The sequence below is a fragment of the Staurois parvus genome, unplaced genomic scaffold, assembly GCF_062004578.1.
Source record: "Staurois parvus isolate SC_StPar_1 unplaced genomic scaffold, SC_StPar_1.0 ptg000255l, whole genome shotgun sequence".
Taxonomy (NCBI): domain Eukaryota; kingdom Metazoa; phylum Chordata; class Amphibia; order Anura; family Ranidae; genus Staurois; species Staurois parvus.
The window spans coordinates 838,812-865,162 of NW_028318051.1; the positions used below are offsets into that span (position 1 = coordinate 838,812).

Below are 26,351 nucleotides of genomic sequence, written 5' to 3' on the forward strand. Positions count from 1 at the left end.
AGCAGAATAGCACAGGCACAGAGCACAGGAACGCAGGGGAACACAGGGAGACCTAACGGCAATTGGTGACAGCACAGGGCATCTTTAAATATGGCGCCCTGCGTTGTCATTGGTGTCGGCGTGCACCCGCGGCGCCTAGTGCGCATGCACGAGTTTCTCCCTGCCGCGGTCGGCCGGGACCTAGTGCCTGTGTCCCGGCGTGAGCCGGCGAAACTGCGCATGTGCCGGGACGGACGCCGCGGCGGACCCTGACACAGGGTTAGCTAAAATAACAGGAGCTGCATATCAACTTTATTGTAATAAACAGGTTCACCTACTGATATATTGGAAGGTGACCACTACACTATACATTAGTGCAGACCTAGCAATCTGGCATTGTGCATGTGAGATAGGAACAATAAAACAGCAAAACATCTGTCACAAGGATTTAGATACACACTCAACAAGCTATGGGAAGCTGCAGTTAAACAATTAGAACATAGTATTACTTGCCTAGTAGTTTCTGCTTCTGGTCTAAGTTATATAAAGCAGCAACAACAGCCCCTTTGTGTATAAGGTCATATGGCTCAGTTCACCGAGTCAACTTGCTAAAAACTCCCTTTTATATAACATCACAGTCCTTCAATCAAGGATTCTGACCCTGCTAGAAGGAGCAAGAATTACCCTGTAACAAATGAACTATGTGGTAATTAATAAGGAAAAGGTATTTGCAAATAGAGACAGTGGATGGCGCTAGCCTGGTACAATGTTAAAGTACAGAGTCTGCAAGAGATCATCAGCAATGGAGTACAGCACAGGATGAAAAAATCTAAATTGTTCATGGAACACAGTGCCTTAGCAAACTTAACTTCATTCAGTTAACACTTACATCCTACATACCTTTAATTCAATAAAATTAAAATAAGTGTATAGAACCCCTTCACCAACCAGCTGGCGGTATCAGAGCCGGTCTGAACCTCACACAGATTGTAGATATTCCAGCAAGCAAAGGCACAATCCACTCATATATTCAAATGCTTCTTGTGAACTTACACTGAGGAAACAGGCTACCTGCCGAGAGACTCTAATTCTCACCACGGCTCTAAAATATATACATTCTAGAACATATTTCAAACATGTTTCAAACACACAGATAGAAATGGTTACATTCCTGTTACAAGTTGTCATCACCCTTATTTTTATAGAATAGACCTAAATGTTAGTTGACATAGATTTGCAGAAATTGTAGAGAGTATGACAACTATTTACCAACAAACAGAAGTCCTTCAAAAAACATAAATTTAAAAAAGGGTTTGATATGTTCCTAGATTGTAAGCTCGTAAGAGTAGGGCCCTCTTACCCCTCGTACGCTGTCTGTCTTTGTTGTACTGTGCCATGTATTGTCCCCCCCTATTGTACAGCGCTGAGCAAACCCTTTGGCGCTATATAAACTCGTAGTAATAATAATAGTAATAATATGTTAAAATCAGAGAAGGGGTTGAGAGTTTTGAGAATATAGAAAGGGATTAGTTACTCATTGGAAAAAATAGAATAACATTGAGCCTTCTAAAGTGAAAGAGGAGGTGGTGTTTGATACCAATTTCTTTAATTAATATTAAAATCTAAATAAACATACCGAAGACACCATTTTTGGACTGATATAAAAAGGAGCATGGATATTTACAGTATATGTATGACTTTATTTATGGAACAAGATTATTTGTATGTATGAATAGTACCCATGTACCCCAGAGAGAGATATATCATTTCCCCCGATACAAATCATTAGTAACACCTCATCTGGAATATGCAGTTCAGTTTTGGGCACCAATTCACAAAAAGAACATTGGGGAACTGGAGAAAGTACAGAGAAGGGCAACCAAGCTGATACGAGGCATGGAGGAGCTCAGCAATGAGGAAAGATTAGAGGAACTGAATCTATTCTCTCTTGAGAAGAGGAGATTAGGGGGGGTATGATCACCATGTATAATACATAAGGGGGGATATGATTTCCATGTATAATACATAAGGGGGGATATGATCTCCATGTAAAATACATAAGGGGGGGGATATGATCTCCATGTATAATACATAAGGGGGGATATGATCTCCATGTATAATACATAATGGGGGGATATGATCTCCATGTATAATACATAAGGGGGGATATGATCTCCATGTATAATACATAAGGGGGATATGATCAACATGTATAATACATAAGGGGGGGATATGATCTCCATGTATAATACATAAGGGGGGATATGATCACATGTATAATACATAAGGGGGGATATGATCACCATGTATAATACATAAGGGGGGATATGTTCACCATGTATAATACATAAGGGGGATATGATCAACATGTATAATACATAAGGGGGGATATGATCTCCGTGTATAATACATAAGGGGGGATATGATCACCATGTATAATACATAAGGGGGATATGATCACCATGTATGATACATAAGGGGGGATATGATCTCCATGTATAATACATAAGGGGGGATATGATCACCATGTATGATACATAAGGGGGGGATATGAGCTCCATGTATAATACATAAGGGGGGGATATGATCTCCATGTATAATACATAAGGGGGGATGTGATCACTATGTATAATACATAAGGGGGGATATGATCTCCATGTATAATACATAAGGGGGGATATGATCAACATGTATAAATACATCAGTGGTTTATATAGTGAACTCAGTGTAGAGTTATTCACTCTTAAGTCATCACAGAAGACAAGGGGGCACGCTTTACGTCTGGAGGAAAACAAATGTAATCTCCAAACCCAGAAAGGTTTCTTTACAGTGAGAGCTGTGAAAATTTAGAATAGACTCCCTCAAGAGTTGGTTCTGGCCAGCTCAGTGGATTGCTTTAAAAAAGGCCTGGATTCTTTCTTGGATACACAGAATATAACTGGATACTAACCAGGGGCGGTCTGACAACTCATGGGGCCCCCGGGCAATAGGGGATCATGGGGCCCCTGTGTCCTTGCCCAAACTCAAAAAAGCCTATGAAAAAGGTACCAGAGGCATCTCATGGAGCCCTCTACTGACCCCGGGCCCTCGTGCAGTGCCCAAGTTTCCAAATGGTCAGTCCGCCCCTGATTCTAACATTTATAGGTAAGGTTGATCCAGGGAATATCCGATTGCCTCTCGGGGGATCAGGAAGGAACTTTTTTCCCAGCAGGAGCAAATTGGATCATGCTTTGCTGGGTTGTATTGCCTTCCTCTGGATCAACTGTGGGTGTAGAATTATAACTTTTTTTTCTATGGTTGAACAGGATGGACATTTGTCTTTTTTCAGCCAGACAACTATGTAACTATGTATTGTTTTTGGGGGGGATTATGTCAGATCATAGGAGGTTGCTCTGCACTTATTTATGTTTATAAAGGTTATGAGCAAAGAATTGTGCAAGTGCCATGGCTGAATCTTTATGTGTTATTGGGACTGTATATTGTTCATGCATGCTGCTGATAGTGTCTTTATCCCAAAGAGCAATGCAAAAGACTGTGGATTGTGTATATTTCATAACTGGTGGTATTCAAAGATCTTCAAAAAAATATTTTGCACACCCCCGGTATTAATTCAAACATATGGCTAGAATAAAAAATATCATCCTAGGTCACTTGATCAAAGCGTATTTGTTCTTCACATATTTGAAAGTCTAAGCTATATTTTAGACATAATTCTGCCGGCTATTTTGTGGCCCTGCAAAGTACCACATTTACAGTAATTACTATATTGAAACCAGATGGATCCCCAAATATCACTAACAAACTCTGAACAACATGATATACAGCAGGTCACCAACATGCCCAAAATATTTCCAGGCATAGAATAACTGCTTTAATCATTCAGAAAAATGCAGAAAGTTATTTTTAAATAGTTTAAAGGATGATGATACCAGGGTCATCAAAGGGCTTGCAGGAGATACAATGTTTTGGCTAATGCTTTGCTGATCACCATATGTTGTGACAAGGCAATAATAAAATAATACATGAAAAAAGTTGTAAAATTTCAAAGTCATAAGAAACTTCCCCAGTAGGAACAGCAAGCAACTTGGGACTTTGGCACCCATTTATACCAGAGGTGGGTCAGATGGGTACTGGATGCCTTTAGACCTTGAAACAGCTCACTTCTGCCTAGCTGTGAGTTGATGAACAACAAATAACTGTTATTTTTTTAGCCAGTACTGGAATGTGGGGTCCAAAAACAGCTAAACATACAAATAAAATACATATATGGGAGCTGTGGCTCCTGCCAAAGAATTTGCATTTCTGTTCATCCATTCCTTAGGTTTACACAGCTCTGCCTTGCAGCATAGGCTTGTCTGTTATGGCAAAGACCTGACTGATTCAATAACATTAAACCGAAAAAGATTTCTCCTGCGCTCCGGGACCCAGGCCGGTGGCGAGTAGATGGAATTAAACCTCCAGAGAAGCAACCACCGGAGTATCCAAGGTCGTGCAGCTCCAAACCAAGGCTGGGGAAGCCCGAACAAACTGCGAAGTGAAACAACAAGAAGCGCACCAACCTTGTGCATTGCCTCAGTAACGAAAATGTATTAAATGAAGGAAAGGTACTCACAAACAGCGAATAAAAATAGGCATGTAAGTCCACCCAGGGACTTCAAAGGTAAGAGGCCAGCGCGAATCCCATCATGGGTATAGGTACTCAGTCCAGCTGACGCGTTTCGAAGGTCATGCCTTCTTCCTCAGAGCTGACTGGACTGAGAGTGTATGCTCCCATTTATGCCCACAGACTAAAATAGGACCCTCCCAAATGGGTTGGGCTGTCCGGGGCTGGGGGGAGGAGATCAACCGGGCCCCTCCCCCCAGCCCCGGACAGCCCAACCCATTTGGGAGGGTCCTATTTTAGTCTGTGGGCATAAATGGGAGCATACACTCTCAGTCCAGTCAGCTCTGAGGAAGAAGGCATGACCTTCGAAACGCGTCAGTTGGACTGAGTACCTATACCCATGATGGGATTCGCGCTGGCCTCTTACCTTTGAAGTCCCTGGGTGGACTTACATGCCTATTTTTATTCGCTGTTTGTGAGTACTTTTCCTTCATTTAATAAATCTTGTTGTTTCACTTCGCAGTTGATTCAATAACATTTACAGGTCTTGTCACTCCCCAACCTGTCACTGAACCGTGAAAAAAGAAGCAGCAAACGTGTAAGAGCATTTCTATGTGACTCTGCTCTCTACTCCTGTCAGCAAGCTACTTACACAGCCGTATACCTGTTTGGCTCCTAGTGCTGTTTCTCTCTCCCCAGTCTGAGTGCTGCTGTACAAGAGTCCAATGCTAAGTTAAATTTAGGTACTTAAACTTCTTGTATTTAATAAATACATTTAAGGGTGCATTATAGAATACAGAGCTGTTCAGTACACTTCCAGTACTCTTGGTTTGCTCAGCGCATTGGGCTTACTAATAAGAAAGCACATCAATATCTGCTCGCATTTGAACTATCTGAAAATCAGTATGGAGGGAGGCAAGAGGGGCAGGTGTTTTCCTCTGATTTATTGTGTTGTATGTGTTGTCAGGGTAGTGCTAGACTATTTGTGCCCTAGGCAATACCAGCTGCTTGTGCACCCCCCAAAGAAAGACATTTTTTAAAAGCATTAGAAAATATTAAATCAATAAAACATGAAACTGCTAAACCAGCACCAATATTAAAGACAAAATATATATTAACCAAATATAAATTAACTGTATTAACCAATCAGACAGAGAAACAAACAAAAAAAGAGACAGAATTACAAAATTCCACAGTGATCAGCAGTCGGCTTGCAGTAAGGGACTGAGTCTGAGAGGAACACTGGAAGGATTGGCAGCTCAGCTACTACACTGGTCCCAGACACCAGGCATTCTTCCTCTGTCCTTCCTCCCTCCCAGCCATCCCTCCCCTCAGCTGAAGGATCATTCATGACATTCCCACATGATCAATCAGCATCCGCTCCACTCACCCCGACCATTGTCCGCTCCCCTCCTCCAAATTCTGCCATCCTCCTAGGCTTGGCTCCCCTCTGATGGCTCTTGCCGGGGTCTGGAGTCCAAGCTGTGGCTCTCAATGAGGACAGGCAGCCTCTCAGCACTACCATTAAAGTTCATGTGCGTGTAAAGGCAGGTGTCCAAATACTTTTGGCAATATAGTGTTTATATATATATATATATATATATATATATATATATATATATATATATATGTGCTAAATGGCCATGTGTGTGGAAAGGCTGTGTGACAATTGTGCAGAGTAAAGATACCATCATTCCCTGTGTATATGGAGAGAGAGACTCTGCAGAGAAATTAAGAATTCATACCAGAGGTCCATAGGTAACACAGAGAGAGTGCCGACCTGTGCTGCGTCCAGGCATCCCTAGGTGGCAGTGTGCCCTTGGCAGTTGCCTAGTTTGCCAAGTGGAAGCACCAGCCCTGTGTGTTGTAAATAAAGCTGAAATGCAGATAATCTCCAAGTGTTTCAGATACCAGCAGTAAAATTACAGTAAAAAATTGAAAAAAGTGTAAAAAAATTTTGAGCAATATTTGACCATTTGAAATAAATATATATTTTATACTAAAAAATGGAAACACTACATGATTTTCAGGTGCAAATGTTTCACATGTTTCACTTTGAAAGCGGAAGTGATGTTACATTCTTTTGCTTCCTCTGTGTGATGAGACACCTAGCTAACAGGTGGGAAGCCTCACTTTCGTCATTCACTGCATGCCCTGCTAGTAATACGGAGTCATGTCAGAGATTACTGAGCTTCAAAGAGGGAAAATGTTTGGTGCTGCTTAGCTGGTGCCAATGTGACTGAAGTTGCCAATTTATTTTCCGTGTCATGAGGTACAGCATCAAAGGTTATGGCGGCATATACAGTTTCCGGGAATATGTAGTCTGATGGGACTCACGGGACTGAGCTCTGCAGTCACTTTTGCAGCAGTTGTTTTCTTAACCTCCCTAACGGTATTCCTGAGTGTAGCTTGGGGTAAAATGTCAGTGCCAAAAGCGGTAACCCCGAGCTACACTCGGGCTTACCATGCGGCGCTGCTCCGGGAGTCACTGCAGAGCTTACCTTGTCATTCGCTCCCGCGATGTGTCCCCTGCAGCATCCCCGGCCATCTCCTCCGGCTGATGCCAGCATCCGGCTTCTGTGTTCTGGTCCCTGTGACGTCGGGACATACGGGCGCCGGCGGCGGGAAATTTAAAAATGTAAAAAAAGTAATTTTTTTCAAAACACATTTTTCATAGTAAAACATTGCTGTTTCAACCCATTTCACATACATTTTGTCCCGAGTGCTTTGTCCTGCGCCCTGCCTACGTTTTGTCTGTTCTTTCTGCCTGGAAACTGAGAAACGTCCATGGCGTCCAAAAAGTGTCCCTTTACGTCAAAAGCGGTTTTAGACCGGCTAGAGAACAGCGATAGTAAATCAGAACCACTTGCAGAATTGAGTGATAATGATTCGTGGGGGAAATTTGTCATCAGTCACTGAAAACGATTTTGCGACTTTGCTCAGCAATGTGCGAACTTGGTGCTATATTTCAAATTTCAGTGTTTTCGGTTTGATTATATTATTGAATTAAATTTATTATTGTTATATTATTATTTTTTATGATTATTTATTAAATTATAAGTTATGATTTCGTGTTTCATATTTTATCATACCCGGGATGTTTAATAGACTCTTGTTCGGACAGATTTCAGTGAGTTATTCCTAAAAATTACAGCCTACAATAAAAAAAACTACTTATTTCCATGCAAAATAATGGTACTGCTTTCAGCACCAAAAATCTGAAATAATCATACCGCCGAGGAGGTTAAGGTTTTACCATGTATGACATATAGGAGCTTATTTACTAAAACTGGAGAGTGCAAAATCTGGTGCAACTCTGCAAAAAAAAAACAGTCAGCTTCCAGGTTTTACTGCCAAAGCTTAATTGAACAAGCTGAAGTTAGAAGCTGATTGGCTATCATGCACAGCTACACCAGATTTTGAGTGCACCAATTTTAGTAAATCTCCCCCATTTTGTCTTTATACTTAAGTGGTTATCAGCAGGGGCCCTTTAATGCAGCCCCTGACATCACCAAAGGGCCACACATAATGTTCAATATATGTTATACTTGGGAAGACTGTCAGAAACTAATAGAGGTAATGAGCATCAGATATTGTGGACATACTACATTTTTAATTGGGAATATGATCCAAAAGACAATACAAAACTGTGAACATGTTACATGAGGCTATTGGAGATCAATGCTATTACCATAATCAAGGTTCCCACTACTACTGAAGTTTGAGGGCCCCACATCATATACCAAAGGCCACAGGTTGGGCACCAGGGTTTTATACTATTGCTCTTGACAGGTATCATAATTATTCAGTATTTGTGATTAAAGTAGATGGAACTCTGATGGTAACCTCATGTTCCTCTGAAAACTTGTAAGAATTGTTGTATTGTATGTATAACTTAACCAATAGCCGTCTGGCCAATAGCCGTTTGGCGGCCGGCAAAATGCTGTAGATTTCCGGGTGGACGCCATATGGCGTCCACCCGGGCATGCGCAGTTTTCGCGCTTGCAGAGCCGCGCAGCCGATGACAGATCTGAGTACCAGCCCCCATTTCCAGTACCATGTGACCTGCTGTGACCAATCACAGCAGGTCACATGACAGTTGTATATAATGGATGGCTTAATTCATGCCATCCATTGTATACTAGTGCCTAGCTGTGAATGGTACAGCAATCACATGCACATGTCATGTGATTAGCTGTGGCCAAATCACAGCTAAGCACAAAAAAAAAAAAAAACCCTGAATGAATCGGTCACTCAGATAAATGCTTGCTTATAGCAAAGTAATTCTTTGCTTTAAGCAAATTGTGTAAAAAAAAAAAAAAAATACTGATCACTTAGCCAAAGTAGTACAATATTACTATGGTAACATTGTACTACTTTGGACATAGTGAAATATGAAAAATAAATCTTAGAAAAAAAGTAATAAAATTAAAAATAATTAAAAAAATTAAAAAAAATATATATATTTTTTTCATACTGTCACCAGTCAGTGTCCCTGATCACCGCCATGCCAGTTATATGATGACGCTGTACTGCACTGGTGACAGTCTGTAAAAAAAAAATTGTGAAAATAATTTTTTTATTTTATTTTCCGAAAAATTATGGCAAAAAAAATACAACTTGCCATGCCTCTTATGAAGTACGTTGGACTGTCTACTTTACAAAAAGGGGTCATTTGGGGATATCTGTACTGTTCTGACATTCTTGGACCTCAAGAAATTAGATTGGCTGTCAGTACTTCAGGATTGACCAATATTCAGATCTATCCCATAGTTTGTAAACTCTATAACTTTCCTACAAACTAAAAAATACATCCTAATTTGGCTTATTTTCACCAAAGACATGTAGCAGAATACATCTCGGGCCTAAATTTATGAAGAACAATTATTTATTTGCAAACTTTTATAACAGAAACAAAGAAAAACGTGTTTTTTTTTCAAAATTGTCGGTTTTTTTTGTTAATTTAGCAAAAAATAAAAACCCCAGCGGTGATTAAATACCACCAAAAGAAAGCTCTAGTTGTGTGAAGAAAATGATAAAATGTTAGTTTGGGTACAATGTTGGATGACCGCGCAATTGTCATTCAAAGTGTGAGAGCGCTGAAACCTGAACAATGGCCTGGGCAGGAAGGGGGTAAAAGTGCCCGGTATGGAAACGGTTAATGATCTTGCTAGCTGGCAGTGCAGCTAATAAAACCTACCAGTAGCTAACAATATGACATAAATGAGAACCAGTCACTACTAGGCTTTTGCAACTAAATGTTTCATCATAATTTGTTATCATTGTAAAGGCTTACTTAGGAAACATTTCTATTTAACCAATTACTTAGCTTTACTTACTTTGGCTGAGGATGACTCTTGGAGCTAACAAGATGAGAGGCTCCCTTGGGTCTGTCAACTGTCTAAATTCATGCCAATTACACACGCTGTCTTACAGCCCTAAATAACCACAGCAGTATCAAGTATTGCATTGTAGTTGTTTATATCGCTTTTAATTGTAGGGTTCTGTCATGTACATTCAATATTTTGCTTTTTAATTGTAGGGTTCTGTCATGTACATTCAATATTTTGCTATCTGCAGGTTTTTTATAGATGTATTTGCCCCATTTGGAAAATTCGACTTTCTTCCCGTGTGATACCTGGGACAGACATTTATAGGAAATCTCCCCAGTGGGGGTGCAGACAGTAGCAACAATTTGGCAATATGTTTTTTTTACTCATTCTATCCACACACAAAAAAGTTTTGGTAAGGTAGTTACTTGATTTATCTGACCAAAGAACTTGCATAAACGATTTATCAATAATTAAAAGAATGAAATGGCAAACATGTATGGCGATTTAGCTAGCAAGGCAGCCATCTGCTTAAAGCAAAATATAAAAATAATGGCTATATAGCAGATTTTTTTTCTATTTAAATGAACAGTGTTGGCCACTGCTTACTTTATTTTAAAGGAGCAGGATCCTAACTGTAGATTCATAAATCAGTCTACAATGATTAATTTTTTGCCTTCCTCTGGATCAACTGTGGGTATAGGATTATAACTTTTTTTTTTTAGTGGTTGAACTGGACGGACTTTTGTCTTTTTTTCAGCCAGACTAACTTTGCAACTATGTAACTAATCAAGAAAAAGCATACACGCTGTGAAGACAAAACAGTTTGGCTGGTCATAGAATATATCTATAAATGTTGCGCTCCTATTATCCAACTATATAAAGTGTGTGAAATATACTATTATATATACAAACTGACAAAAAAATTTCAATATATCAATAAAGTGATCATAATAAAAAACAAAAATAAATTCGTTTATCCCAAAAAAGTTTGGCTTTCAAGTTACACACACCTGTATTTTGTAATTGCTCCCAAACTCACCAACTTGCTGAAGGAGGGAGAAATCCCTGCAGGGATATACAGAGTTTAAAGGGGAAAGGTGTTTGCAAGAAGTTCCCAACATCCATCATATACTGCAGCAATTCTAGTAGGTTCCAGGATATGTGAACCAAAAGTTTATTAAGCCTGTATAATAGGCTTAGAAGGAGGTGAGCACACATTTAATTTCACTGAAGGTTTCACAGAGTAAAGTCACTGTATTATGTTTTAATCACTTTATCACAAATTTGGACTTTTTTTGGATAAAAGGATTTATTTTTGTTTTTTATTATGATCACTTTATTGATATATTGAAAATTTTTTGTCAGTTTGTATATATAATAGTATATTTCACACACTTTATATAGTTGGATAATAGGAGCGCAACATTTATAGATATATGGTTTAAATTGCACAGTTGGAGTATGTGTTAATTGTTAGCGATCCCTAAGGTTTTTTTGTTTGGCTCGCAAGTTACACACACCTGTATTTGGTCATAGAATATGCAATTTTCTTTCTTTCAACTTTGGGTTGGAACCGCAGGATTCACTTATCAATACAGTCAGGGTTGATGGGGGAATCTCCTCCACTGTGCCACTGTTTTCTGACAGTGGTATGTTTCCCTGCAGTAAGAGTATGTCCACTGCTGGCAACTATAGCTGCCGACATTGATCGCACGAAAAAAAACCTGACAAGCTGTTTGTGCTGAAGAGCAGCCTGCACTTAGTTTGATAGACATTTGACCGATTCCTGGTGAACCAGACAAATCTCGATCTATCTATGATTGGCTTTATTCTGCCTTTCATGCTCCAGTTCAGTGACTTAACGGGTAGTAGAGACAGGGTGATGTTAGTAATAAGTGTTCCTTTTTCTCAGCTCTTAGAGATTCTCTTTAAAGTAGATTTGAATTTTAAAAAATAATATTTGCTATGGTGTAGTATAGTGGTTCTCGACCTTCGTGAGACCACAAATTCTTCTAAAACGTTCCGTGCCCCAACAGTAATTAAAAAAAGTACATACAATAAAAGAGAGAAAATGAAAAATACTTACAGTATTTTAATTTATAGTATTTAAAAGGGAGTAATCAGAAGAAAATATAAGTTAATGTAATTTAATAGACACAAAGACAAAGAGGAATAGTGGTTCCCCATTGGTAGAATAGTCCCTCTAATCGTTAGGGACATACATCCCTACATTTGCTCACTTCCTAGCATCTGGAGAGTAAGTGAATGGCTGGTATATGCATTGTGTTTTTCATGTCAACCTTTCACAGTTGGAGCATGGAGAGCAGGGAATGAGTGTGTTAGACCATGGTAAGACCAGTAGCAGTCACAGCAGGCAGAAAGCCATGAAACAGTAGAAGGAAGACTGTGGCCTGGTGGTTGAGAACCACTGGCGTAGAGAACATCTAGAAATGTGAATAAACAGTACCCTGTAAATGTTACCTTTTGTATGAAATAATTTTTCCTCAAAAAATAACAATCTACGCCCTGATATGTGAGAATACCAGGGCACTCTTGTGCCTACAGCCTGAAGTTATATGCACTGAAGCTATTCAGGTTTTCATGTCAGAAGCTCAGAAATCAATAGATGGATAAACAAACCTTCATGCACATCCTTGCAACAAACAGTCAAAAAAAGCAGCTTGTTAGGTCCACAAATATGAGACATGCAAATATTTTCAAATTCTCTAAAATGCTAGTCATATATTCCCGGTATATCTTGGGAAAGCATGTTGCATACATGAAACACTGATTAGCCAGGCTTTTCCTGCCAACCATATGTTCGTAGTCCTTTAGCAATGAAGGAATTTTCAGAAGAGCACTTGTGCTATGCATTTCTTGGACTTCATAAGGTTGACCTATCAGATTTTCATTGCTGTGTTTCCATTGTAGAGAAATCCTTTCACTTCCTGTCCCGGAGATAAAACAGGAATCCAGACCGCTGTGAAGACTCAGAAGTGCAAACTCTCTTGGCACCTTCCTTTCATACTCTTCTAGTCCTATTAAGACAAGAGTGGAGCTACAGCTTTCGTTCTCTGGAAAAATGCCTAGAGGAAATGTCTTTCACAAGATTAGCCACCCCATGAGGACCCACAGAAATTGGGCTTCCAGGGCTCCATACAACATGCCAAGCCTTCCCCAAATCTATCCAAAGAGAAAAGATCATTCTGACCAGAGTTCCAGTATAATTCAAGCGTGAGGCAGTCTTCATGAGCCATCCATGTATCCATTTCAGTAGCTTTCACTAAGCTGTGTACAGCCACCTTTGTTTGTAGGTACATTGTGATATGTCTGTCCTTCCACAATGTTTTGACTTCAGAAAGCAGCAGTGACACAATTAAAGAAACTTTTCCTCTTATCATTCTCACCTTGTCCCAAGTTTAATTCACTTTTCTCCTTTCTTTGTAGTTGAGATTAGCATCTGTTCCCTGTTAATCCGTCTTGTTTTCGCAGTCCATCCAGTCAGACTTGAGCTCAGGATATGCATTGATGATGATGTGAGATGTGATGCATGTGACACAGGCCATCCTGTGGTCAGAAAGGAAAAACAAAATGTTCCAATGCAATGATAGGAAAACATTTTACTTTTATGGAAACACAATACAGAGACCCAATGTACATTGACATCATCTCACGCCTACAAACGTACCATACTTAGATCTATTTGAAAATTTGTTTTTGCCTCATAGAATGCCTTTTATCTTCTCCAAATCAGCCTAAGGGAAATGAAAGTGTCAGTGTATCTTATATTCTACCATGTTACCGAAGACACCAGCCTTGAAAACCATCACCAGGTGGATTGGGGTGAATTACACTAGGATCTAAGTAAGTATAAAACTTTTTTACTATATCAGTTATCTTTATAAGCCTTCACCTCTTGTGATTGAAATTCTGTAAAGAAAGAAGGTAAGAAAGCAAAGAAAATGACCCAATCAAAATAGGGTATGTTATTTTTTCTGATATATGTATGCAATTATAAATTTACTCAATAATATTTTTTCTTGTTCAGTATATTTACTGAGTTTTCACAATGTAATAACAACAGCTGACATGAAATCAGTAGTTTAAAGGTAATGTAAGCCATTCAAAGCATTACAGAAATGTAGAAATAAAAGCAGGAAAATAAAGAAAAGCAGGAAAATAAGAAACAATGATTACTTACATACAAATGGGTAGAAGGAGAGCAGTGAGTATTGATCAGAGTGTTGCGTTGATGAAAAAGTGGAGCTATTGCCAGTTGTGACAGATCAATCTGTTTCCATATCTCTAATGTGAGGACATTGTTCAAGACACAGGGGGATGGAGTCAAGGTAACAGCTTTTAATAAACGAATGGAGAGAAGCAACTCAACATTTCTTTTTTACAATTTGCCTGATCAAAACATACAAAATGAAAAATGCATGTCACCATATCCTAATAATAATTTTTTTCAAAATTGTTTTCCCAACAAGCATACAATGAAGAAAAGAGACATTGCATGATTCAAGAGTTTGTACATCTTTGCATTTTTCAAAAATTAGTAGACACATACAGATTGAATAACCACATATGGAGTAGTCAAATACATAGAAATGTAAATCTAATAATGACAAGTAGGCACAGAGGCAAAACGACTCCTAAACTTAAAGGTCAGCTGTGTCTCTGGCTTTCTTAGATAATGGAACATTAGGGGGAAGAAAGTGGAAAAGGGCAAAAGGTAAGGGTGAACTAGAAAACAGTACTAGAAGAGTATTTGGCCAAAAGGTAGGCATGGTTAACATAAATCATAAATATCTATTAACTTTTATCTTGTGTCAATACAATTTTTTAGGGCACATAATATTTAAACATTGGCCTTTTATATGCAAATAAATAAATATTTTAAACAACTTCTTTTTTATTAAATAAAGACAAAAATGTAAAAATAAAAAAAACTGTGTAGACTCAAAGGAACACTTGATCTTTTTTCTGATGTATACATTCAGTTCTTTGTCGTATTTTTAACTTCAAAATTATTTCCTTGTTTTTGTGTATTTCTAAAGCAAAAAAGTATTTTTAGCAGCACAAACATGATGTTTTTAGAATAATTGAGGAAGACAAATATTACCTAAGTAACATTCAGTGATTGTTCAACTCGTTCCACTCTCCATAATTAGGCTTTCAAAAATTTTCTTAACCTGCATATGCAACCATTTATTTGTGACAGATCAATCAGTTTCCATATCTCTAATGTCTGCATTTACAACAGTAAACCATTACCACACTTAAAACGGCTTGAAGGTGCAGCCATATATGTGGGAAACATTTAGGACATATAGTACTGAATGAATAGCCAAGGCTAAAGAGGCAAAACAGACATAAGCAATGGACTAAGCATACTGCAGATTCCATAATATGGAAATGGGGATGACAGGACTGGAGTTTTACTCCTTATTAAGGAAACCCACATGTGGCTCAATGCCCAGCACAACTCTATTTAAAACACAGACAGGTCCAATGCTGGGTACAGTGACAGCAAGGACCAGCTACAAAATTGTTATTCAGATCTACAGGTAGACAGGTAAGTGGCTTAAAATAAAATTTAAATGGACGTGTGATAAGTGTTGAAGTATTATTTATGTTATAAAAAATATATAATATTAGAATAAGAATCTTATGCACATTATAAGGGCAAATAGAATTCAAGGAATACATTTTAACTAAAGACTTAAAATTTTGATATTTTTCTTGGACTTTCTAATAGCTAATTTTGTAGATTCGTTGTATTGGTTTTAAATGTTGTGAATGTGACTTTAAAAAAAGATTTTCCTTTTAATATTCAGTTTCCCTTGATTAAAAATATATATTTACTTTTTAAATCTAAATAATTTTATTCTAAACAATTAATTTTGTATCAAATAAAGCAAGCATTGACAGCTATTACCCTGAAGGTAAAAGAGGAAAATTTAAATTGACATAAAATAATAAAGACCTTATACAATATATTCTAATATATTTAAAGAAAGTTACTAATATTTAAAATACATACATTATTATTATTATTCAAGATTTATATAGAGCCAACACTTTGTGCAGCTCTTTACAACATAAGTGCAAATAGTACAATTACAATACAATTTAATACAGTAGGAATCGGAGGACTCTGCTTGTTATGGCTTACATTCTAAGAAGATTATTCTTTAATTTCTTTTGTTTAAAAAAATTGCAATTTTTAATATTAGTTGGTCCAGGATTTTATAGTACAGATATATTTTTTAAAAATTGACAAGAAAATTGTCATCAAAGAATGATTTATGAAGTTGTGCCATGGCTTTGTTCTACTGCATCCTTCTCCCTTTAAAAGAACAATGGACGGACAACATATACCAGAGCAGGATGACATAAAGAGCTATCATTCTCTATATAAAGATGTATTTGATGCACATATACAGACTACCATAATCAGACAGCAGAGTAAAAAATAAAAGTAAAACATGCTTCATATTTTTATATCAGTTTATGGCAGTGTAAAGCATGTGCAGAAAATATGTTTTCTCAATTGTCCTTCTCTATTTCTTGTGCTTATCCCATCACTTATCTTGACAAAAAAAATGAGAAGAGACTACAAAATGGTGATGTGCACTTGGATTAAACTTGCTGACCCCAGTTGCCAAGTTAATGATAATTTAAATGTTTCCGTACAAAAAAAGGAAGTTGTATCACTAGAATATATATAAATATAAAAGATAGATGGATAGATAGATAGATAGATAGATAGATAGATAGATAGATAGATAGATAGATAGATAGATACATAGATAGATAGATAGATAGATAGATAGATAGATAGATAGATAGATAGATAGATAGATAGATAGATAGATAGATAGATAAATAGATAGATACATAGATACATAGATACATAGATACATAGATAGATAGACTGTATAAAGCAGTAAAAGAAAAGGAAAACATTTTTTTTAGACACAGCAGCACTAACATTTGTAACATCATCATATAACAAACATTTAAGAGTTTAAATAACACTCATAAAAATTCAAATCTGTAAAAAAATAGCTGATATTCAATGTAGAAAAATAAAATATATATTAAAATGCTATAATATTTATAATAATAATTATAATAATAATAATAATAAAAAACCTATTGCTTTGAGTGAATTATGTCTAGTGAGGCTTAATGTTACCATTTCACAGATATTACTGCTCCACCTTTCTCTAAAATAAATAAATGAATAAATAAAACAGATTAACTTCTGTTTTCTGAGAATGTTTCTTCAAACGTTTGTTCCAGCCTAACCAATGCTTATTTAAAATGATTGATCGTATCAGGGGAAACAATGGAGAAATGTAATGGTTCACATAGTACGGTGAATGGCTAGTGAGATTAGTAAATACGGTGAAGCTGTGATCATGTTAGTCATCTAATCATGTGATAGCAAAAATCCTGTTTTTTTTTTTTCCCGGGACACAATTGGCTATTCACTGTGAGCAAAGCTGATCCCTATTCATAGGCTGAGTGAATATTCTTTTTTTATGCTGCCTAAATATAAACCAGTAACCATTTACAAATTCCATGCCTGCTGTGATTTTAAGATTCTGTGGTTTCTTACAAATAACAAAAATAAAAAAAATAAAAACAAGCTATATAAAAGTATTGAAAGGTGTAGAAACTAATAACCCAGGTGAAGTGTTAATGCAGAATTACAACTAAGAATAACAAGCTAAAACTGTGTAGCTCATTTAAAGATAAAATAACAAAAGCAGATGTTGCTGCTGTATTCATCTTCAATCTAGAGATTCCATTGCAGTAATTTTTTTTCCTGATGCTAGGTGTCCTCAGTTGGTTGGCACCATTCAACCTACTTCCTCTGAGCACAGGTCATCTTAGACCAGCCTCTCTTGACCTTTTAACATGGAAGAACCCTTTAAATATTTTTTTTGGCTTCAAGGAACCCCTTCTAAAAATGACTCTAATTTACTAACGTAAATGATACATTAGCGGGATGGTCAATGGGAAGAATTCTCCTTACATTTGTGGTCATTCAGAGGAATTACCCTCTTACTTATAGGTAAAAAAGTGTCTGAGAAGCAGAAATTGCTTATTGCCCAAGGAACCCCTAGCAGGGGCGGATTGACAACTCATGGGGCCCCCGGGCAATAGGGGATCATGGGGCCCCTGTGTCCTCACCCATACTCAAACCACACCCAAAAAAGCCCATGAAAAAAGCCTTTGAATGGTACCAGGGGCATCTCATGGGGCCCCCAAGCAATAGGGAGTCAGAGGGGCCCCTGTGTTCTCACCCACACTCAAACCACACCCAAAAAAGCCTATGAAAGGTACCAGGGGCATCTCATGGGGCCCCCTACTGACTCTGGGTCCTCGGGCAGTGCCCGAGCGCCCAAATGGTCAGTCCGCCCCTGACTCCTAGCAACCTTGGAGGAACCTTAGAGTTTCATGGAACCCTGGCTGAGAAACCCTGTCCTAGACCCTGTGACTGGACAGTGAGAAGAGAAGCAGCACAGCAATGAGCTCATCTTTCTGTCGCTCTGCTCTCCCCTTCTATCAGCATGCTTTTTGGACGCACACGAGCTGACTGGTTCCTTGCCTTGGTGCTTCTCCAATTTGTTCAACTCTAGCTCTGCGACATAGAGACTGAAAAAAGCTGATATCAGATCAAGTTCAGGTCCTTACAATGATTGTATTTAGAAAATGCATTTATTAATGTATTAATAATTATAGAGCTTCAATAATGCGTGCCTAAAGCTTTGAAATGATAGTGTCAGTTTCTGGAAGCCTATTTCTTTTACAAAATCAGTGTTTGACATGAGAATAGTGTGAACACCCATAAAAGAATTCAAAGTAATATCAAAACTATATTACTGAATGAAGCATTTTTGTTCTTTGCTATGTGAAAGGAAACATATTTAGGTTGAGCTGGTCTTTGATAACTTAAAGCAGTATTAAACCCAAAACCAAAAATGCAATATATTGCAGCTTACCAATCATTGGATGTGATGGCTTAGTGTTTTAGTTTTCTTTCCCCTCTGTTTTCACCCAGTGATCTGGCCAGTAACACACCTCCTGTATTAGAGTGTCCCCATTCTGGATGAAGGGGCAAGAGAAACACCTTTGAACAGCAGCAATGTCAGTCTAGTGGGAGGGTATTGTTAGATGTACTAGCAGATTTAGATGCACTAACACATTGAAGGTTAACTCCAGCTAACACTTTATAAGCAGTTAAGACAACAGTTTTTTTCCTGTTGCAATAAAGGTTTTACATTATTAAATAAAAGCTGATCTTTCTAAGCACCCCTGTCAGTGGCAAATCATTAGTCTCATCCCTGTAACTGAAACATCTGTAGGACAGCTTGTTTGGTGAAAAACAACAGATCTCCTGGCAGGATCAGAAGGTGAAAATTAACTACTTCCCGACCACCCTATAGCAGAACTACAGCTACAGGGTGGCAGGGCTGTGCAAAATCACACACACACACACATATATGTATATATGATTTTGTATTTCTGGAAAGGGGGCGTGCGCCCTACCTGCACTGCCATTGGCGGCTACAGTTGTCAATCACCCAGTCCTGGCCAGAGATTTCCATCTGGCACCCTGCGATTGCTGAGGAACACTGACGGGGGAGAAGTCTGTATGTAAACAATACAGATCTCCCCCCTGTCAGCACCAGCATGCTGCTTTGTATTACTCTGCATAGCAGAGCAATACAAAACAGCATGCCTCCCTAGTAAAACACAGCACGCAGCAAAACAGCACACAGTTAACCCTTTGATCACCCACATGTTAACCCCTTCCTTCCCAGTGCCAATAGTACAGTGTCAGTACTTTTTATTAGCACTGATCACTGCATTAGTGTCACTGAGGATGTCAGTGGCAGTTAGTCAGATCCCCCCCCCAGTGTCAGAATGCCTGCCGTAGTCCCGCTATAAGTTGCTGATCGCCGCCATTACTTCTATAAAAAAAACAAATTCCAGGATATATACCACCAATTTTAGATGCTATAACTTTCACGTAAACCAATTAATTTACACATATTGGGGTTTTTTTTAGCAAAGACATGTAGCAGAATACATTTTGGCCTAAATTTATGACAAAATTTGATTTTTTTAATTTTTTCACTGGATATGTTTTATAGCAAAAAGTCAAAAATATTGATTTTTGTTTTTCAAAAATGTCGGTCTTTTTTGAAAGAGTAAAAAATAAAACACACAGAGGTTATCAAATACCACCGAAAGAAAGCTTCATTTGTAGGAAAAAAAGGACATAAATTTTACTTGGGCGCAGGCGTTGCGTGACTGTGCAATTGTCAGGTAAAGTAATGCAGCGTTGCAGCTACCTGTTTTTGTAGCTGACTTATTTTTTTTTCAACTGGAATGCCGCTTTAAGTTGGTTTGAGGCAGTTCACAGAAGTTACTTTTAAGTGTCCATCACATGATGGACTTTAATAAATAGCCCATCAGTAGTATACATATAATAATCAAATACATACACACAAAAATAGAAATATAAACAACACTATGGCTCCATGCACATTGGCCTTAAAAAGCACCAGTGTTCTTGACAGAGAAAAAAACACATTTTGTGCATTTTTTTGTACTAGCGCTTAGGGGTGTTTAGTAGCATTTAGGAGCGTTTAGCGTTTTTTTCTGCCAGAAAAATGCTCTCAAAAATGCAAAGCAAAATAGTTTTTTTTCTGCCTCTAAATGCTGAGCTTAAAAATGCCTCTAGATTACCTAATGTGAATGGACACATAGGATAATATTAGTAGCTTCTACAGACAAAACGCTAAAGTCCTCTAGGAGCAGTGTTTTTTATGCCAGTGTACATGAGACCTTAATGAACTATATTAAATCCTTCCCATCTGGCGTATTGTAAGATGACGGCCGAGTGGAATCCCTATTATCCTGGGAGGATGTCATATGACATCCTCCCAGGATCGCACCTCACTCAAACTGTCATTGGCTGCGTCCACCGGACACGGCCGATGAGAGATCACTACACCGACCCCCACCAGTGTCATGTGATCACTGTAACCAATCACAGCAGATCTCATGACCATTGTAAACAATGAATGGCTTCCTTTCATGCCATTCATTGCTTACAACTGTGCAGCTAGCTGTGATTGGTCACAGTGGCCACATGTACAGACTGGGCCAATCACAGCCCATCTGTAGTATGTGATCAACTGTGGCCAATCAAAGCTGATCACAACACAAACTACTGAATGAATCAGTTTTTTTCATTTACAGCACAAAAACTAAAAAACCCAAAAGAAATCTCTATTTTTATGTAAAAACTTATAAACATTTCATACAGTACAGTGTTGCATGACCGCGCAATTGTCATTCAAAGTGCTACAGCACTGAAAGGTGAAAATTGGCCTGAACAGGAAGGGGGCAAGTAGGCAAGTGGTAAACTACCCAAAATACTCCCCATGCACAAAATACACCCCTAAATACACCCCCAAAACACAACCTCTAAATAAAAATAAAGGGGAAAAAAGAGTAGCTATTCAATAAGTAATATTGGCAGTCACTGGTGGAAAATCCAGGGTAGGCAACATATGACATTATGTTGGATGGTGACATGCTGGATGAGACAACGGTTTGATTATCTGGGGGTGCTGTGCTGGTTGCAGCTTTGGTCTCCTCCCTCTGTGGTCTAGAGTTTTGATGCCAGTTTCCCTGCCTTGGGTTGGGAAGGAGTTGGAACTGTCCCTGCCATAGATGCCTAGGTGGTGATTTGGACCGCCAAACATGTCAAATGTTCTTCTTTGCTTTTATTATTGTGATACTCCCATTATTTTTCCCTGAAGAAGATTTGGCTTCAAAAAACGTTGGACTCAAATGTAGTAATGCATCTAGTGCTTTTCTACATTTGAATGGTATATGGACTCTTTTGAGGGTCAAAGTGCTGTATTAACTATTATAAGTTATCAATCAGAGGGAAACATAATTTTGTATGGTTTTACTGATGATTAGTGGTTAATGGTTGTGTCCATAGGGTTCAATATTGAGTTGGCCCACCTTTTGCAGCTATAACAGCTTCAACTCTTCTGGAAAGGCTGTCCACAAGGTTTAGGAGTGTGTCTATAGGAATGTTTGACCATTCTTCCAGAAGTGCATTTGTGAGGTCAGGTCTGGCTCATAGTCTCCGCTCCAGTTCATCTCAAAGGTGTTCTATCGGGTTGAGGTCAGGACTCAGGGCAGGCCAGTCAAGTTCCTCCACCCCAAACTCGCTCATTTATGTCTTTATGGACCTTGCTTTGTGCACTGGTGTGCAGTCATGTTGGAACAGGAAGGGGCCATCCCCAAATTCTTCCGACAACATTTGAAGCACAAAATTGTCCAAAATGTCTTGGTATGCTGACACCTTAAGAGTTCCCTTCACTGGAACTAAGGGGCCAAGCCCAACCCCTGAAAAACAACCTCACACCATGATCCCCGCTCCACCAAACTTTACACTTGGCACAATGCAGTCAGGCAAGTACCGTTCTCCTGGCAACTGCCAAACCCAGACATGTCCATCGGATTGCCAGACAGAAAGACAGACACCCCAAGGTTCAGTGTTGGAACACTTACTTTTTAATTTAGTTATAAATGATATAGGGTCTGGGATTAAAAGTACTATTTCAGTCTGCGGTTTCCAAAGCGAGCCAAATCCTTTATTGTATTAAGTGAGGTTTAGACTCCAGAGAGAGAGATATCATTTCCGCCGGTACAAATCCTTAGTAAGACCTCATCTGGAATATGCAGTTCAGTTTTGGGCACCAATTCACAAAAAGAATATCGGGAGACAGTGCAGAGAAGGGAAAACAGATAAGAGGCATTGAGGAGCTCAGCTATGAGGAAAGATTAGAGGAACTGAATGTATTAAGATTAAGGGGGGATATGATCAACATGTATGAATACAGAGGTGGTCCATATAATGAACTTGGTGTAGAGTTATTCTCTTTAAGGTCATCGCAGAGAACAAGGGGGCACTCTTTATATCTGGAGGAAAAGAGATTTAATCTCCAAATATGGAAAGGCTTCTTTACAGTAAGAGCTGTGAAAATGTGGAATAGACTCCCTCAAGAGCTGGATCTTACAAAAGGCCTGGATTCTTTCCTAAATGTACAAAATTTAACTGGATACTAACATTTGCAGGTAAAGTTGATCCAGGGAATATCCGATTGCCTCTCGAGGGATCAGGAAGGAATCTTTTCCCCTGTTGGAGCAAATTGGATAATGCTTTAGTGGGTTTTTTTGCCTTCCAATGGACCAACTGTGGGTATAGGACTGTATACATTTTTCTCCCTTTAATTGGTTGAACTAGATGGATTTGATTGTAAATGTATCAATTCATGAAATTTGTAACTTACATTTTTATGGCTTGTTAAAGTGTACAGGCAAAACTTATTTGTTTTGCATAAAGTGTGTGTGTATTGTGTCCAATGGGGTCAGCTGTTCCACTGATAAGAACAGGACCTGTCTATAAATACCTGTCTATAAGACAGGTATTTTTCTTACTTTAGGGGATATATTCTAACTTCCTGTTGTGCCTCCAGGGAAGGAAGCAGAAGGAAAGTCCCCCTAAGCCCCCAGTCACATCAAAACCGATTTTGAAATTGTGAGACTTACAGTGAAGTCGTACGATTTCAAAGTTGGGTGACCTGCTAATTTCCTTGCAATTTTCAAGATATCTGACACAGATGTCTAAGCAAAGTGCACGAAAAGTAGTGCATGGACTACTTTAGAAATTGGTGCGGCTCTGGCCAAGTCGGAACTGCACCGATATGACTGCTCTAATAGCGGACAATAGGGTGCGACTTGGCCTACGATGTAAGTCGCAGGCCAAATCGCACCCAAAGTGACCGGGGGCTAATATTACAAAGACCGTAAAAATAACTTAACAGGGGACCAATCTTTCCCTACTCTATCCAATTTTACACCTTCCTGCCCAGGCCATTTTTCACGTTTCAGTGCTCTCACACTTTGAATTGCGTGGTCATACAACATTGTACCCAAACTAAAATTTTATCATTTTCTTCACACAACTAGAGCTTTCTTTTGGTGGTATTTAATCACTGCTGGGGTTTTTATTTTTTGCTAAATTAACAAAAAAAGACCAAACATTTTGAAAAAAAAACACGTTATTCTTTGTTTCTGTTATAAAAGTTTACAAATACATAATTGTTCTTCATAAATTTAGGCCAAGATGTATTCTGCTACATGTCTTTGGTGAAAATAACCCAAATTAGGATGTATTATTTAGTTATAGAGTTCACAAACTATGGGATAGATCTGAAAATTGATCAGTCCTGAAGTACTGACAGCCAATCTAATTTCTTGAGGTCCAAGAATGTCAGAACAGTACAGATGTCCCCAAATGACCCCTTTTTGCAGAGTAGACAGTCCGATGTACTTCATAAGAGGAATGGCGAGTTTTTGGAAGTTGTATTTTTTTGTCATATTTTTTCGGAAAATGAAAAAATTAAAAAAATTATTTTCACTATTTTTTTTTTACGTACAGCATCATCCTATAACTGGCATGGCGGTGAACAGGGACACTGACTGGTGACAGTATGAAAATATATATATATATATATATATATATATATATATATATATATTTATTTATTTTATTTTTTTTATATATATTTTTTTTTTATTTTTTTATTATTTTTAATTTTTTTATTACATTTTTTTTATTTTTTTTAAGATTTGTTTTTCATATTTTACTATGACCAAAGTAGTACAATGTTACCATAGTAACATTGTACTACTTTGGGGAAGTGATCAGTATTTTTTTTTTTACACAATTTGCTTATAGCAAAGAATTACTTTGCTATAAGCAAGCATTTACCTGAATGAAATCGATTCATTCAGGGCTTTTTTTTTTTTTTTTTGTGCTTAGCTGTGATTTGGCCACAGCTAATCACATGACATGTGCATGTGACCTACTGTGACCATTCACAGCTAGGCACTACTATACAATGGATGGCATGAATGAAGCCATCCATTGCATACAACTGTCATGTGACCTGCTGTGATTGGTCACAGCAGGTCACATGGTACCGGCAACGGGGGCCGGTACTCAGATCTGTCATCGGCCGTGTCCGAAGTACACGGTCGGTGACAGATCGCTCCGCTGCGCGGCTCTGCAACCGCGTGAACTGCGCATGGCGTCCACCCGGAAATCTACAGCATTTTGCCGGCCGACAAACGGCTATTGGCCAGGCGGCTACTGGTTAAGTTATACATACAATACAACAATTCTTACAAGTTTTCAGAGGAACATGAGGTTACCATCAGAGTTCCAAATGGCATGCACCCGGAAAGCTGAAGCATTTTTGCGGCCGCCAAATGGCTATAGGCCGGGCGGCTAATGGTTAAAGAAAGATTTGCATTTGAAATTTTTAGAATGAGCTGCAGTTTGTTTATTATTTGTTAACGGATCTTTCACCGTAAATATAAAACCAAAGATAGCCCATCAATAAGCAATGTACCCCTGTAGAAAGCACTGTATCCCCGTGCAAACAAGAAGTGAAGATTATTTTAGCAGTGCAGATGAGTGGTCTCTGCCCACTTCAGTAGGGTGGCCTGAGGGCCCAATGTCCTCCAGTGGGCCCTCACCAGTAGCTCTCCTCAGCTTGGTAAATCAGGTCCACATCATTGTTGCTGCTCTCAGGTTTGTGTTAGAGTTTCACATTTAGGTCAGTAAGAACATGTTCTGAAAACACACTCACTACAGGTTGGATAGCTGGGGTTAACAATACATACACACGTGTGCCTCCAAGCATTCCTCCTCTTCTCCTGCCAAAATACTTTGGTGGACTTCTCCCTTAAGGCTTTAATCTAGATGAATATTATCTTAACTCTTTGGTTTACACTAGCTTTTGGGGAATAATAGGTAAAAAAAATAACTATAGTGAGGTATGATGTGAAAAATAGCAGCACAGACACATGGGAAGCCAGACCGGAACAGAAAGAAGAGAAGGCATGATAAGTAAATCAAGGGCAGATGGATACTAGACTTTCCAATTACAACTCTGATACTGTGTTCTTGGGAGCATTATGGCCTAGAAGAAAAAAAGGCATCTTCCTATGTTCTTCTAGCTGGGAAAGCTACCACCCTACACACCAGAGCTGTGGGGTGTCTATGGAGGGTTGTATTGTGAGCTGTGTGAGTGAATGCTGCATAGCCTGGAATTTTACCATCTTTATCTATCTCACGTACATTGACAAGCAGCTCTATCCTTTTCTTCTTTATTTGTAATCTGTGCACCCTTTCTGAAAGTAGTACAGACTGGTAAAAGTGTTGCGTGGCTCTCCCTTCCAAATCTGATACCTTTGAAATACAATACAACTTCAGCTTGATCTGTCTTATTCTACATAGTCCTACTCACTTTGAG

The 26,351-nt window shown here is 38.5% G+C and overlaps 1 protein-coding gene across 2 annotated transcripts in view; it reads left to right on the forward strand.

The window, feature by feature from the left end:
- LOC149459510 (agouti-signaling protein-like) overlaps positions 1-26,351 on the forward strand; it is a 114,198-nt gene that overhangs the window by 61,567 nt on the left and 26,280 nt on the right. The window contains exon 2 of one of the 2 annotated variants that reach the window (XM_089680989.1): positions 12,847-13,779. The gene's annotated coding sequence lies outside the window, so the exon portion shown is untranslated. Of the gene's footprint in view, positions 1-12,846; positions 13,780-15,400; positions 15,494-26,351 lie in introns of those variants that run through there. The other variant, XM_089680990.1, reaches the window with a different exon arrangement.